General features: G+C 42.9%; 1 protein-coding gene across 1 annotated transcript in view; it reads right to left on the bottom strand.

Moving 5' to 3' along the window:
- LOC122557042 (cyclic nucleotide-gated olfactory channel-like) overlaps nt 1-12,833 on the bottom strand; it is a 91,306-nt gene that overhangs the window by 55,741 nt on the left and 22,732 nt on the right. The window contains exons 2-3 of the mRNA XM_043704274.1: nt 8,180-8,295; nt 5,131-5,636 (exon numbers count right to left, since the gene is read on the bottom strand). The gene's annotated coding sequence lies outside the window, so the exon portion shown is untranslated. The remainder of the gene's footprint in view (nt 1-5,130; nt 5,637-8,179; nt 8,296-12,833) is intronic.

Below are 12,833 nucleotides of genomic sequence, written 5' to 3'. Positions count from 1 at the left end.
TGATGAGTTCTGGTGATGAGACAGTCTGCTCAGGGAACCATGCGACAGGATTCACCCTTTCCTTTTTCTGCAGGAACACTATGAAGGTGATATACATCAACAACAAAAACAGAAATTGCTGGAAAAGCTCCCAAGGAAGGGTCGCTCAAGCCGAAATTTTAACTTTGATTTCTCTTCACAGATGCTGCCAGATCTGCTGAGCTTCTCCAGCAATTTCTGTTTTTGTTTCTGATTTACAGCATCCGCAATTCTTTCAGTGATGCACATCCAGATGCTCACATTGTTGCCCTAAGTGTCAGGAATACCCTTATGATTGCAAAACCAAGACTTATGATTTACCAAGACTTTTTAAAATCGACCTGAGCAGGAATACACCACAACCACCTGATGAAGGAGTAGTGCTCTGAAAGCTAGTGCTTCCAAATAAGCCTGTTTGACTATAACCTGGTGTTGTGTGACTTTTAACTTTGTACACCCCAATCCAACACCGGCATCTCCAAACTACGATCAGGCATGTTATGACTCATCTCTATAGTTGGTGGACCTTTTATCCCAGAGGTCAGGACACTTCTACTGTAGCACAAGATGTTTAGAGATGGAACCGGTTGTGTTTCACGTTCAGTATCTTATTAATGTTTTGAGTTGGTTGCCATGGATTAAGCAAACATAAAAGCACTTTTGCATTCCCTATTACACTCTTTGAATTTCAAATGAGGGCTGAAAAGCAGTTTGAGATGCATCTCTGAGAATAGGTTCTGCTCTGTTTTCACAGTCTATTTGATGGTCAAGCATCATTTCCAAAGGAGAAGGACATAAACCTGTTGCGTTAATTGTGATTCAACCGGTTCCAGAACCTACATCTAATTTCTTTTCAGAAGATGTATTTATGCATGAAATTTAAGAAAATTACATTACATAAGAGTTCAAATCTGACTTTACCTAAAATGTAGTACAACTCAGTTTCTTTCAGTGCAGTATGGGGCAGTCTGAGGTGTACCATTACACTGACAATTAGAGGTTATATTGACAACATAGAACAGAGAACATAGCACATTACAGTCCAGTACAGGCCCTTAGGCCCTTGATGTAAAACCTATCTGAAGCCTATCTATCCTACACTATTCCATTTTCATCCATATGTTTGTCCAAGAACCATTGAAATGCCTGTAAAGTTGGGGAGCCTATTATTGTTGCAGGGAGTGCGTTCCATGCCCCTGCTACTCTGAGTAAAGAAACTACCTCTGACATCTGTCCTGTATCAATCACCCCTTAATTTAAAGCTATGCCCCCTCATGCTAGTCATCACCATTCGAGGAAAAAGGCTCTCATTATCCACCCTATCTAACCTTCTGATTATCTTACATGTCTCAATTAAGTCACCTCTCAACCTTCTTCTCTCTAATGAAAACAGCCTCAAGTCCCTCAGCCTTTCCTCATAACACCTTCCCTCCATACCAGGCAACATCCTAGTAAATCGCCTCTGAGCCCTTTCTAAAGCTTCCACATCCTTCCTATAATGCGGTGACCAGAACTGTATGCAATACTCCAAGTGCAGCCGTACCAGAGTTTTGTACAGCTGCAACATGACCTCATGGTTCCGAAACTCAATCCTTCTACCAATAAAATCGTATGCTTTCTTAACAACCTTATCAACCTGGGTGGTAATTTTCAGGGATCTTATGTACATGGACACCAAGATCTCTCTGATCATCTGTACTGCCAAGAATCTTACCAATCGCCCAGTTGCTCCTGTTGCTGTTCCTGTTGCTCCTTCCAAAGTGAATCACCTCACACTTTTCTGCATTAGCCTCCATTTGCCACCTCTCAGCCCAGCTCTGCAGCTAATCTACGTCATGCTGTAACCTGCAACATCATTCGGCACTACCCACAACTCCACTGACCATAGTGTCATCCACAAATTTACTAACCCATCCTTCCACACCCTTGTCCAGGTCATTTATAAAAATGACAAACAGCAGTGGACTCAAACAAGATCCTTGTTGTACATCACTAGTAAGTGAACTCCAGGATGAATGAACATTTCCCATCAACCACCACCCCATGTCTTCTTTCAACTACCCAATTTCTGATCCAAACCACTACATCACCCTCAAAGCAAAGACTCTGAATTTTTTGCAGTAGCCTACTGTGGGGAACCTTATCAAACGCCTTACTGAAATCCATATACCCCACATGAACTGCTTTACCCTCATCCACCTGTTTGGTCACCTTCTCAATGGATTCTATAAGGTTTGTGAGGCATGACCTACCCTTCACAAAACCGTTTGACTATTCCTAACCAACTTATTCCTTTCTAGATTATTATAAATCCTTTCTCTTATAACCTTTTTCAACACTTTACCCTCATCCGAAGTAAGGCTCACTGGTCTATAATTACCAGAGTTGTGTCTATTCCCCTTATTGAACAAGGGGACAACATCTGCTATTGTCCAGTCTTCTGGCACTATTCCTGTAGACAATGACGACATTAAAATCAAAGCCAAAGGCTCTGCAATCTCCTCCCTGGCTTCCCAGAGAATCAGAGGATAAATCCCATCCGGCCCAGGGGACTTATCTATTTTCACGCTTTCCAAAATTGCTAATACCTCCTCCTTGCGAATACCAATCCCGTCTAGTCTAACAGCTGCTATCTCAGTATTCTCCTCGACAACATTGTCTTTTTCCAGTGTGAATACCGACGAATAATATTCATTTAGCACTTCTCCTATCTCCTCAGACTCTACGCACAACTGTCCTTGATTGGCCCTAATCTTACTCTCATCATTTTTTTCTTCCTGATGTACCTATAGAAAGCTTTGAGTTTTCCTTGATCCTATCTGCCAACAACTTCTCATGTCCCCTCCAGGCTCTTTTAGCTCTCTCTTTCACTCTTTACTGGCTGGCTTGTAACTCTCAAGCACCCTAACTAAGCCTTCACGTCTCATCCTAGCATCAGCCTTCTTCTTCCTCTGGATAAAAGATTCAACTTCTTTAGTAAACCACAGCTCCCTCACTTGACCACTTCCCCGCTGCCTGAGAGGTACACACTTATTAAGGACCCACAGTAGCTGTTCCTTGAATAAACTCCATATTTCAACTGTGCCCATCCTCTGCAGTTTCCTTCCCCATCCTATGCATCCTAAACTTTGCCTAATCGCATCATAATTGCCTTTCCCCCAGCTATAACTCTTTCCCTGTGGTATATACCTATCCTTTCTCATCACTAAAGTAAACTTAACCAAATTGTGGTAACTATCACCAAAGTGTTCCCTTACATCCAAATCTAACAGCTGGCCTGGTTCATTACCAAGTACCAAATCCATTGTGGCCTCGCCCCTTGTTTACCTGTCTGCATACTGTGTCAGGAAACCCTCCTGCACACATTGGACAAAAATAGACCAATCGAAAGTATTCGAACTATAGTATTTCCAGTCAATATTTGGAACTACCCTGTTACTCTCACTCCTATCCAGAATCATCTTTGTTCTCCTTTCCTCTACAAGTCTGGAACTATTCAGAGGCTTATAGAAAACTCCCAACTAGGTGACCTCTCCTTTCCAGTTTCTAACCTCAGCCCACACTACCTCAGTAGATGAGTCCTCCAACGCCCTTTCCACCACCTTACACTACCCTTAACTAACAATGTGACATCTCCCCTCTTCTACCATCTTTTGTTCTTTTACCTCCTTTGTTCTTACTGAAACATGTAAATCCAGGAACCTGTTACAACCATTCCCGCCCATGTTCTATCCATGTCTCCGAAATGGCCACCATATCGAAGTCCCGGGTACCAAACCATGCTGCAGGTTCACCCACCTTATTCCAGATGTTCCTGGTGTCAAAGTCGACACATTTCAAACCACCTTCCTGCTTGCCGGTGCACTCTTGCAACCTTGAAACCATATTTCTTACCTCACTACTCTCCACCTCCTGGACACTGGAACTACAATTCAGGTTCCCATCCCCCTGCTGAAATAGTTTAAACCTTCCAGAAGAGCATTAGCAAATTCCCCTGAGGATATTGGTATCCCTCTAGTTCAGGTGTAGACCATCCTGTTTGTAGAGGTCTCACCTACCCCAGACTGAGCCCCAATTATCCCAGTATCCGAAACCCTCCCTTCTGCACCATCCGTGTAGCCACGTATTCAACTCCTCTCGCTCCCTATTCCTAGTCTCGCGAGCATGTAGCACAAGCAACAAACCAGAGATAACAACTGTCTGTTCTAGCTCCAAGCTTCCACCCTAGCTCCCTGAATTTCTCCCTTAAATTCATAACCCTTCTCCTACCTATGTGGACCACAGCTTGGAGCTGCTCCCCCTCCCCCTCAAGGATCCCAAAAACATGATCAGAGACATCACGAACCCTGGCAATTGAGAGGCAACACATCAACCATGAGTCTCTCTCCTTCCCACAAAACCTCCTATCTGTCCCCCTAACAATGGAGTCCCCAATGTCTAATGCTCTGTTTCTCTCCCACTTCCCTCCTGAGCAACAGGGACAGACTCTGCGCCAGAGACCTGTACCCCAAGGCTTACCCCTGGTAAGTTGTCCTCACTCAACAGTATCCCAAACGGTATACTTGTTATGGTGAGGAACAGCCATAGGGGATTCCTGCACTGTCTGCCAGTTCCCTTTCCATCCCCTGACGGTAACCATCTGCCTATTTCTTGTATCTAAGTTATGACTACATCACTGTAACTTCTCTCAATAACCTCACCCATCTCCTGAATGATCTGAAGTTCATCCAACTCCAGCTCCAGTTCCCTAACATGGTTTTCGAGGAGCTGGAGTTGGGTGAACTTCCAACAGATGAAGTCAGCAGGGACACTAGTGGTGACCCTTACCTCCCACATTCTGCCGATTGAACATTCAACTGCCCTAACTATTCTAAATTCCCAAAAAGACTATTGAAAAATAAAGAATTTAAAAAAATGTTACCTTACCATCCAGCACACAGAACCTATTTTTGGTTAGAGGAGGAGGATGGGTGGGAGACATTACCTAGGGAGTGTTTCAGGTAACACAACCGCCCAAATATATTACTTCACTTATTCAGCAGACCCATGCCCAGTCCTGCTCAGCGTGCGCTCTGCTTATTCACAAAGTAAGTTTTAAAAGCAGTGATTTACCTTCCAGGCAGCCTCTCTCCCTCTCTCCTCACTGCTCCTGAAAAATGGAGGCAGGATTCTTGAGGTAAGTCCCTTTTTAGTGGGAAATTTACCTCCGGCAAACCCCGTTCCTCTATTCCTCTCTCCTCGTTGCTCCTGAAAAATACTCTTTTGCTTTGAAGCTCCAAATAAACACAGTCTGTCCTTGCAGCCCCATTTCGATTGACTGTCTCCCTGAGTACACATGGCTGTTTCGCCTCTTCAGGAATTTTGTTTAGGATGCTGACAGTGTTCCTGCTTGGATTCTGATCCCATGACTGAATACCAAGCAGTTGTTTTGGGCGTCTGGAGTCAGGAATGTGAACGTCATAACCCGCCCACTGAGTGAGTGAGTGATTCGGTCCATGATGCTGGACAAGTTGATCTGGGAGAGGACGCTGCTGCTGGACCAGCTTCCAGGTCACTGCCTCTTAAGGATTTTGTGAAGGGCCTACCTGTGGTACTTCTCCAGTGTTTTGAGGTGCCTGCTGTAAAGAAGAAATGGAGGCATTAGGGATATAATGACTCAAGCTAAGAATTTCAAAGTGAGGAGTACAGGCTGGAAATGACAAACCTGTGGAGTTTTGTGGGTAGCTCATAGTGGCTGGTAGTACCGACACTGGACTCATATCCACATGCCCAGGGCTAATGCTCTGGAGACAATGCTCTGGGTTCAAATGCCAGCTGATGGAATTTGAATTCGATGAAGAATTGTAAGCCAGTCTCACTATTGGTGGGCATAAAATCCATCTAGTTCACTCATCCTTTAGGGAAGGATACTACTGTGACTCCAGATCCACAACAATGTAGTTGATTCTGCACTTCCATCTGAAATGGGCCAGGTGGGCCACGCAGTTCAAGGGCAATTAGGGATGGGCAACATGTTCTGGCCTTACCAGCGATACACACATGCACTGAAAGAACAAAAAAAAATTCTAGACTGATCTTACTCTGGATTTGTCTGTGCTAGTAAACACACAGAAATTATGTGTGTTAACCTAGAGCAAGTGAAGCTCTGTCAGATCCAGACTGATTAGAGGATCCTGTCACCCTGGTACTGTCAAATGGATGTTAGGGTACTATTAGCTTGCCCACTGGAGACAGAGACTGCTACAAGCTAGTGGACTCTTGATGGATGTGACTAGGGAGTTGATAACATGAATCAGAGAAATGATGGTTAACTTAAACCCAATATTTTGCATCGCTCTTCACCGATTATAAACATTCCAAAAAATGCTTATAACAGATAAGAATTAGAATTTGGTTTTATTGTCACATGTTCTCAAGTACAGGGATAAGGGAGTACAGTGAAAAGTTTACAATGTCACCATCTTAGGTACAAGGTACCTAGATACAAAATATTAGATAAAAAGTAGAAAAATAAATAAGTCAAAAGTGCAATCTTCCAGCTCTTGTTATTATAAAGTAGTAAATAAGATAAAAAGTTAAAAGTTCCAAATTACAGTCCCTCTTTAGCCGTAGGCCTGCAGACACTTCACATTGGGCTTTCCCCATGAGCATTTAATCTCTCCCCTGCACTGGGCTTAATCTCTCAATGTCCACACAGACACCGGGAGAATGTGCAAACTCCACACAGGCAGTCGCCCAAGGATGGAATTGAACCCGGGTCCCTGGCGCTGTGCGGTAGCAGTGCTAACCACTGAGCCACCATACCACCCCCAAAACTGAGACGTGAAGGAATTTCTTCTCCCAGAGGAGAGTCAATATCTGAAATTCTGAAGCCCAGAGATTGATGAAGGCTAGATCACTGAAAATAATTACAGAGAAATTAATATTGGGGAGTTGAGTGCGATCAGTGGCTGGCATGAAAGAGCAGTTCAGGCTTGGAGCTGATCAGGCATGGTCTTCAAGAATGTTAGAGCAGGCTTGAGGGGCTTAATGCCCCACACCTCTTTCAAACCTTCTGATGTTTCTTCTGTAAGACATTCCATAGGACTCCATCCTTTGTGAAGCTTTTAACAATCTGCCTTATTGTCACCTTGTGGGCGTGATATTTTCTTTTAAGTATTTTCAAATCAACCTATTCAGAGATATTATTACATACCTCTGAACAGGTGGGACTTTAAACCAGGCCTTCTAACTCCAAGTTAGGAACCACCACTGTGCCTCTAGTTTAATCCTGCTTTTTCATTGGATTTTTTTATTGGATATACTGCTGTTACCTAAGTTTGTGAAGAATCTGGCTGTGTTGTTGTCACGGCTGACGTCTGAACACCCTGATGTTTAAAATGACAAACTGAAGTCAGGAAGGAGCCGGAGCTGATTGGTATGTTAATAAGGACCTGGCGGATATCCTTTCAGCTGATTGCATATTTCAGATCTGATTGTGATGCTAAATGCAGAAAACATCAAATCCTCATGTTGTATAGTCAGAGCATTAACATATGTACAAGTCCTTGTTGCAATTTCTGAACAGCTGCTAGATGAATTGAGATTAAACATTGCCCTGTCGCATGAATTTTACCCATTCAGGTGTTACATATTTTAATACCAATGTAACTTACATAGTGCAAGCTCTTCAGCTCATTTACCCCATGATTAATGTTCTCTCTGGGGTTAAGCAGTGCCTGTGTTGTCTCTCAGCTGTAAACAACTGTTGTTCCCATAGTGTCTGTCTCACACTGCTCATTACCTTCTGCTAATCAGTGTCACTCGACATCTCCACAACAAACACTGTCACAACATTCTCCATCAAAAGAAAATGCTACTTTGTGTCATCAAATATTAGTATTGACTCATCAAACCGTCATGAGACAGAGGGACTGTGAGGGAGCAGAAGGTTGTTAGGAAGGCAGAGTCCGGAGAGAGAGAGTGTGTGAGTGAAACAGAAAATGACACAGTAAGTGAGGGATGGAGGAAGGTAGTGAAGGAGGGAGAGTGAGAGAGGGTAAGAGTAAGAAAGATAGGAGAATGAATGTTAGAGAAGTTGAGAGTACATGAATACAGGAGACAGGGTGACTGTGTGAAGAAGGGAGAGAGGGTGTAGGAACAAAGTAGACTGTCAGTGTACCTTGAAAGCCTTGCACACTGCACCATCCTCCTGCTCCCTCCACAGATCCACTGGGAGATGTGCGAGTTCATCATGGAATATGTATTGCCAGACATGGAAAAGTGAGCCCAAGGTTACTTAAACACAAAAATAAAACAAAGGACTATCAATGTTCGGGATTTAAAACAAACAGAAATTGCTAGAGAAATTCAGCAAGATGACACCATCCCTGAAGAGAAAACACAGAGTTAACATTTTGAGAACAGCGACACTTCTTCCAAACTGAAAGCAGCTAGGTAAAGGTGTTAAAAGGGTGGGGTGGGGAGAAGGGGGCAGATAAGTGGACATGTGTGAGTGAGAGAGAGAGAGAGAGAGAAAAAACATAGACAAAAGGATCAAGAGTGTTTGAAAAGGAGTTGGCTCCTCCTTCCTTGTCTTTTTTTCTCAACCCTACACCCCATGTCATGACAGATTTTTCTTCCAGCACAGCTAACCCATTTTCACCCACTCATCGTGCCCATTATCACCTATCTAGCTTCTCTTCTTCCCTGACTTACTATTAACAATCCCTTTGTATACCTAAACATTCTCTCTCTCACTGATCTCCATTTCCACTCCTTTTCTCCCCCACCTCCCGTCATCAACATAAATACCACCTTTTCCCAGCTACCACCTGAAGAAGGGTCATTGATTCAAAATGTTAACGTTTTCACTCCACAGATGTTTGTGGGGGAGTACAGAAATGCCAGCCACTAAATCACTATTTTGCTTCGGCTTTTGTGTTGGAAGGCACTAGCACAATCCCAATACGTACAGGTAATGCAGAAGTTATAGAAAAAGAGGAAAATATCAGCAGAGCGAGTGGATCCATTGATTATAACATTAAAGTTCCCTGGATAGGGAAAGGTTCATGGATTGGAAGCATGCTGAACATAGAATCATACAGCACAGGCAAGGGTCTTTTGCCCTTCAAATCTGTATCCTAAAATGGACAACTACCTTCACTAGAAAAGTACAGCACAGTACAGGCTCTTCAGCCCTCGGTGTTGTGCCAGACCTTTATCCTACTCTAAGATCAGACTAACTGACATATCCTTCACTGTGCTAACTTCTAGGTTCCTATCCAAGAGGTGCTTGAGTGTGCCTAATGTATCTGATTCTTCTACCACTCCTGGTAGTACATTCCATGCACCCATCATTCTCTGTGTAAAGAACCTACCTTTGATATCTCCCATAGAACATAGAATGTTATAGCACAGTACAGGTCCTTCATCCCTCGATATTGTGGGACCTATGAAAATAATCTGATGCCCGTCTAACCTACACCATTCCATTATTATAATAATATTTTTATATTATGTATGTCTAATCCCACTTAAATGCTCTTAATGTCTACTACTGTTGCAGGCAGACCATTTCAGGCTCCTACTACTCTGAGTGAAGAAACTACCCTTAATATCTGTCCTAAATCTATCACCCTTCAATTTAAAGCTATGTCCACTCGTGATTCAGAGGTGCTGGTGTTGGACTGAGGTGTACAAAGTTAAAAATCATACAACACCAGGTTATAGTCCAACAGGTTTAATTGGAAGCACACTAGCTCTCGGAGCGACGCTCCTTCATCAGGTGGTTGTAGGCCATCAGGTCCACAACCACCTGATAAAGGAGCGGTGCTCCAAAAGCTAGTGTGCTTCCAATTAAGCCTGTTGGACAATAACCTGGTGTTGTGTGATTTTTAACTATGTCCACTCATGTTAGCCTTCACCATCCAAGGAAAAAGGCTCTCACTGGCTACCCTATCTAACTCTCTGATTATCTTACACGTCTCAATTAAGTCATCTCTCAACCTTCTTCTGTCCAACGAAAACAGCCTCAGTTCCCTCAGCCTTTCCTCGTAAGACCTTCCTTCCATACCAGGCAACATCCTAGTAAATCTTCTCTGAACCCTTTCCAATACTTCCACAATCCTTCCTATAATGCGGTGACCAGAACTGCACGCATTACTCCAGGTGAGGCCATACCAGTGTCCTGTACAGCTGCAGCATGACCTCGTGACTCTGAAACTCAATCCCCCTACCAATAAACGCTATCACACCATATGTCTTCTTAATAACCCTATCGACCTGGGTGGCAACTTTCAGGGATCTATGTACCTGGACACAGATCTCTCTGTTCATCTACACTGTCAAGAAGTTTACCATTAGCCCAGTACTCCGCGTTCCTGTTACTTCTTCCGAAGTGAGCTACCTCACACTTTTATGTATTAAACTCCATTTGCCACTTCTCAGCCCAGTTCTGCATCTTATCTATGTCCCTCTGCATCCTTCGGCACATTCCACAACTCTGCCTACCTTAGTGTCGTCCATAAGTTTACTAACCCATCCTTCTACGCCCACTTCCAGATCATTTATTAAAACGACAAACACCACTGATAACTGACCTCCAGAATGAACATTTCCCATCAACCACCATGCTCTGTCTTCTTTCAGCTAGTCAATTTCTGATCGAAAACGCTGAATCACCTTCAATACCAAAAATCCATATTTTGGGCAATAGCCTACCATGTGGAATCTTATTAAACACCTTATTGAAATCCATTTACGCCACATCCAGGAAATTTAATGTTATAATCAATGGATCCACTATCTTTGCTGATACTTTCCTCCCTTTCTATAACCTCTGCATTACCTGTTAGTATTACGATTGTACTAGTGCCTTCCAATGCAAAGACTGAAGCAAAATAGTGATTTAGTGACTCTGGCATTTCTGTACTCCCCCATAAGCATCTGTGGAGAGAAAATGTTAACATTTTGAATCAGTGACCCTTCTTCAGATAGCAGCTGAGAAAACAGTTTACCTTCATCCACCTGTTTTGTCACCTTCTCGAAGAATTCAATAAGCTTAGTGAGGCATGACCTACCCTTCACAAAACAGTATTGACTATCCCTAATCAAATTATTCCTTTCCAGATGACTATAAATCCTCTCTCTTATAACCTTCTCCAACACCTTACCCACAACTGAAGTAAGGCTCACTGGTCTATAATTACCAGGGTTGTCCCAACTCCCCTTCTTAAACAAGTGAACAACATTTGCTGTCCTCCCGTCTTCTGGCACTATTCCTGTCGATAATGATGACATAAAGATCAAAGCCAAAGGCTCTGCAATCTCCTCCCTGGCTTCCCAGAGAATCAGAGGATAAATCGCATCCAGCCCAGGGGTCTTATCTATTTTCAGATCTTCCAAAATTGCTAAAAACCCCTCTTTATAAACCTCAATCACATCAAATCTAGTAGCCTATATTCCATATTCTCACAAATATTGCCCTTTTCCAATGTGAATACTGACAAAAAGTATTCATTAAGCTCTTCCCCGCTGTCCTCAGATTCCACACACATCTTTCTACTACTATCTTTGATTGGCCCTAATCTTACACTAGTCATTCTTTTATTCCTACTGTACCTATAGAAGGCCTTCCTCTAAACCTTCCTCCAATCACCTGAAAATTATGCCTCCTCATGATAAACATTTGTGTCATGGGAAGAAGTCTGTACACCTCTATCAAGTCATCTCTCATTCTTCTTCGATCCAATAAGAAAAGCTCCCTCAACCTTTCTTCAATAAGACATGCCCTCCAGTCCAGGCAGCATCCTGTTAAATCCCCTCTGCACACACTCTAAAGCTTCCACATTCTTCCTATAGTGAGACACAATATTCCAAGTGTGATCTAACCAGGGCTATACAGAGTTGCAACATAACCTTGCGGCTCTTAAATTCAATCCCCCTGCTATTGAAAGCCAACATACCACATGCCTTCAAATTACCCTATCAACTTGAGTGGCAATGTTGAGGGATTTATGGATATGGACCCCAAGATCCCTCTGTTCCTCCATACTGCCAAGAATCTTGCCTTTAACCCTGTAATCTGCATTCCCACTTCCCCACACAAGGATCATCATCTTACATGTTATGACACTTCAAGTTCTCATCTGAGTAATTGTTAAAGGTTGTGAGGTTATCATGCCTCAACTACCCTCTCAGGCAGTGTATTCCAAACCTCCATCACGCACTGGGTGAAAAGTCATTTCCTCAAATTGCCTCTAAACCTCCTGCTTTTCACTTTAAAGTTATGCCCTCAGTAATTGATACTCTGACCAAGGGTAACAGCTATTTTCTATCACCTTGTTCATCTTATACATCTATATCAGATTCCCACTCAACTTTTTATGCTCCAAAAACAAACAACTCAGGCTTTCAAAGCCTTTCTTCATAGCTGAAATGCTCCATCCCAGGCAACATCCTGGTGAATCTCCTCCTTCTTCCTCCTTCCAATTATGTTCTTCCTTTTAGCAGTGACCACAACTACACACAGTATTCCAGCTGTGACCTAACCAAAGTTCTGTACAGCTCCAACATGCCTTCTCTGCTCATATAATCTATGCCACTACTGATAAAGATTAGTGTCTCTGTATGCCTGCGTAACTACCCTATTAACCTGTCCTGCTGGCTTCAGATATCTGTGGGCAAGTGCTCCAAGATCCCTTTGTTCTTCCAAACTTCCTAGTATCTTACTATTTAATGTAACATCCTTATTCAAAAAGGGAGGGTGACAGAAATTTGGAAAGTACAAGTGAGTTAGTTTACGATGTATTGTTGAGTAATTGTTCATATCCATT

This window comes from Chiloscyllium plagiosum, chromosome 15 (genome assembly GCF_004010195.1).
Source record: "Chiloscyllium plagiosum isolate BGI_BamShark_2017 chromosome 15, ASM401019v2, whole genome shotgun sequence".
NCBI lineage: Eukaryota > Metazoa > Chordata > Chondrichthyes > Orectolobiformes > Hemiscylliidae > Chiloscyllium > Chiloscyllium plagiosum.
The sequence above is the reverse complement of the archived record's forward strand: the minus strand, read 5'-3'. Positions and strand labels throughout refer to the sequence as shown.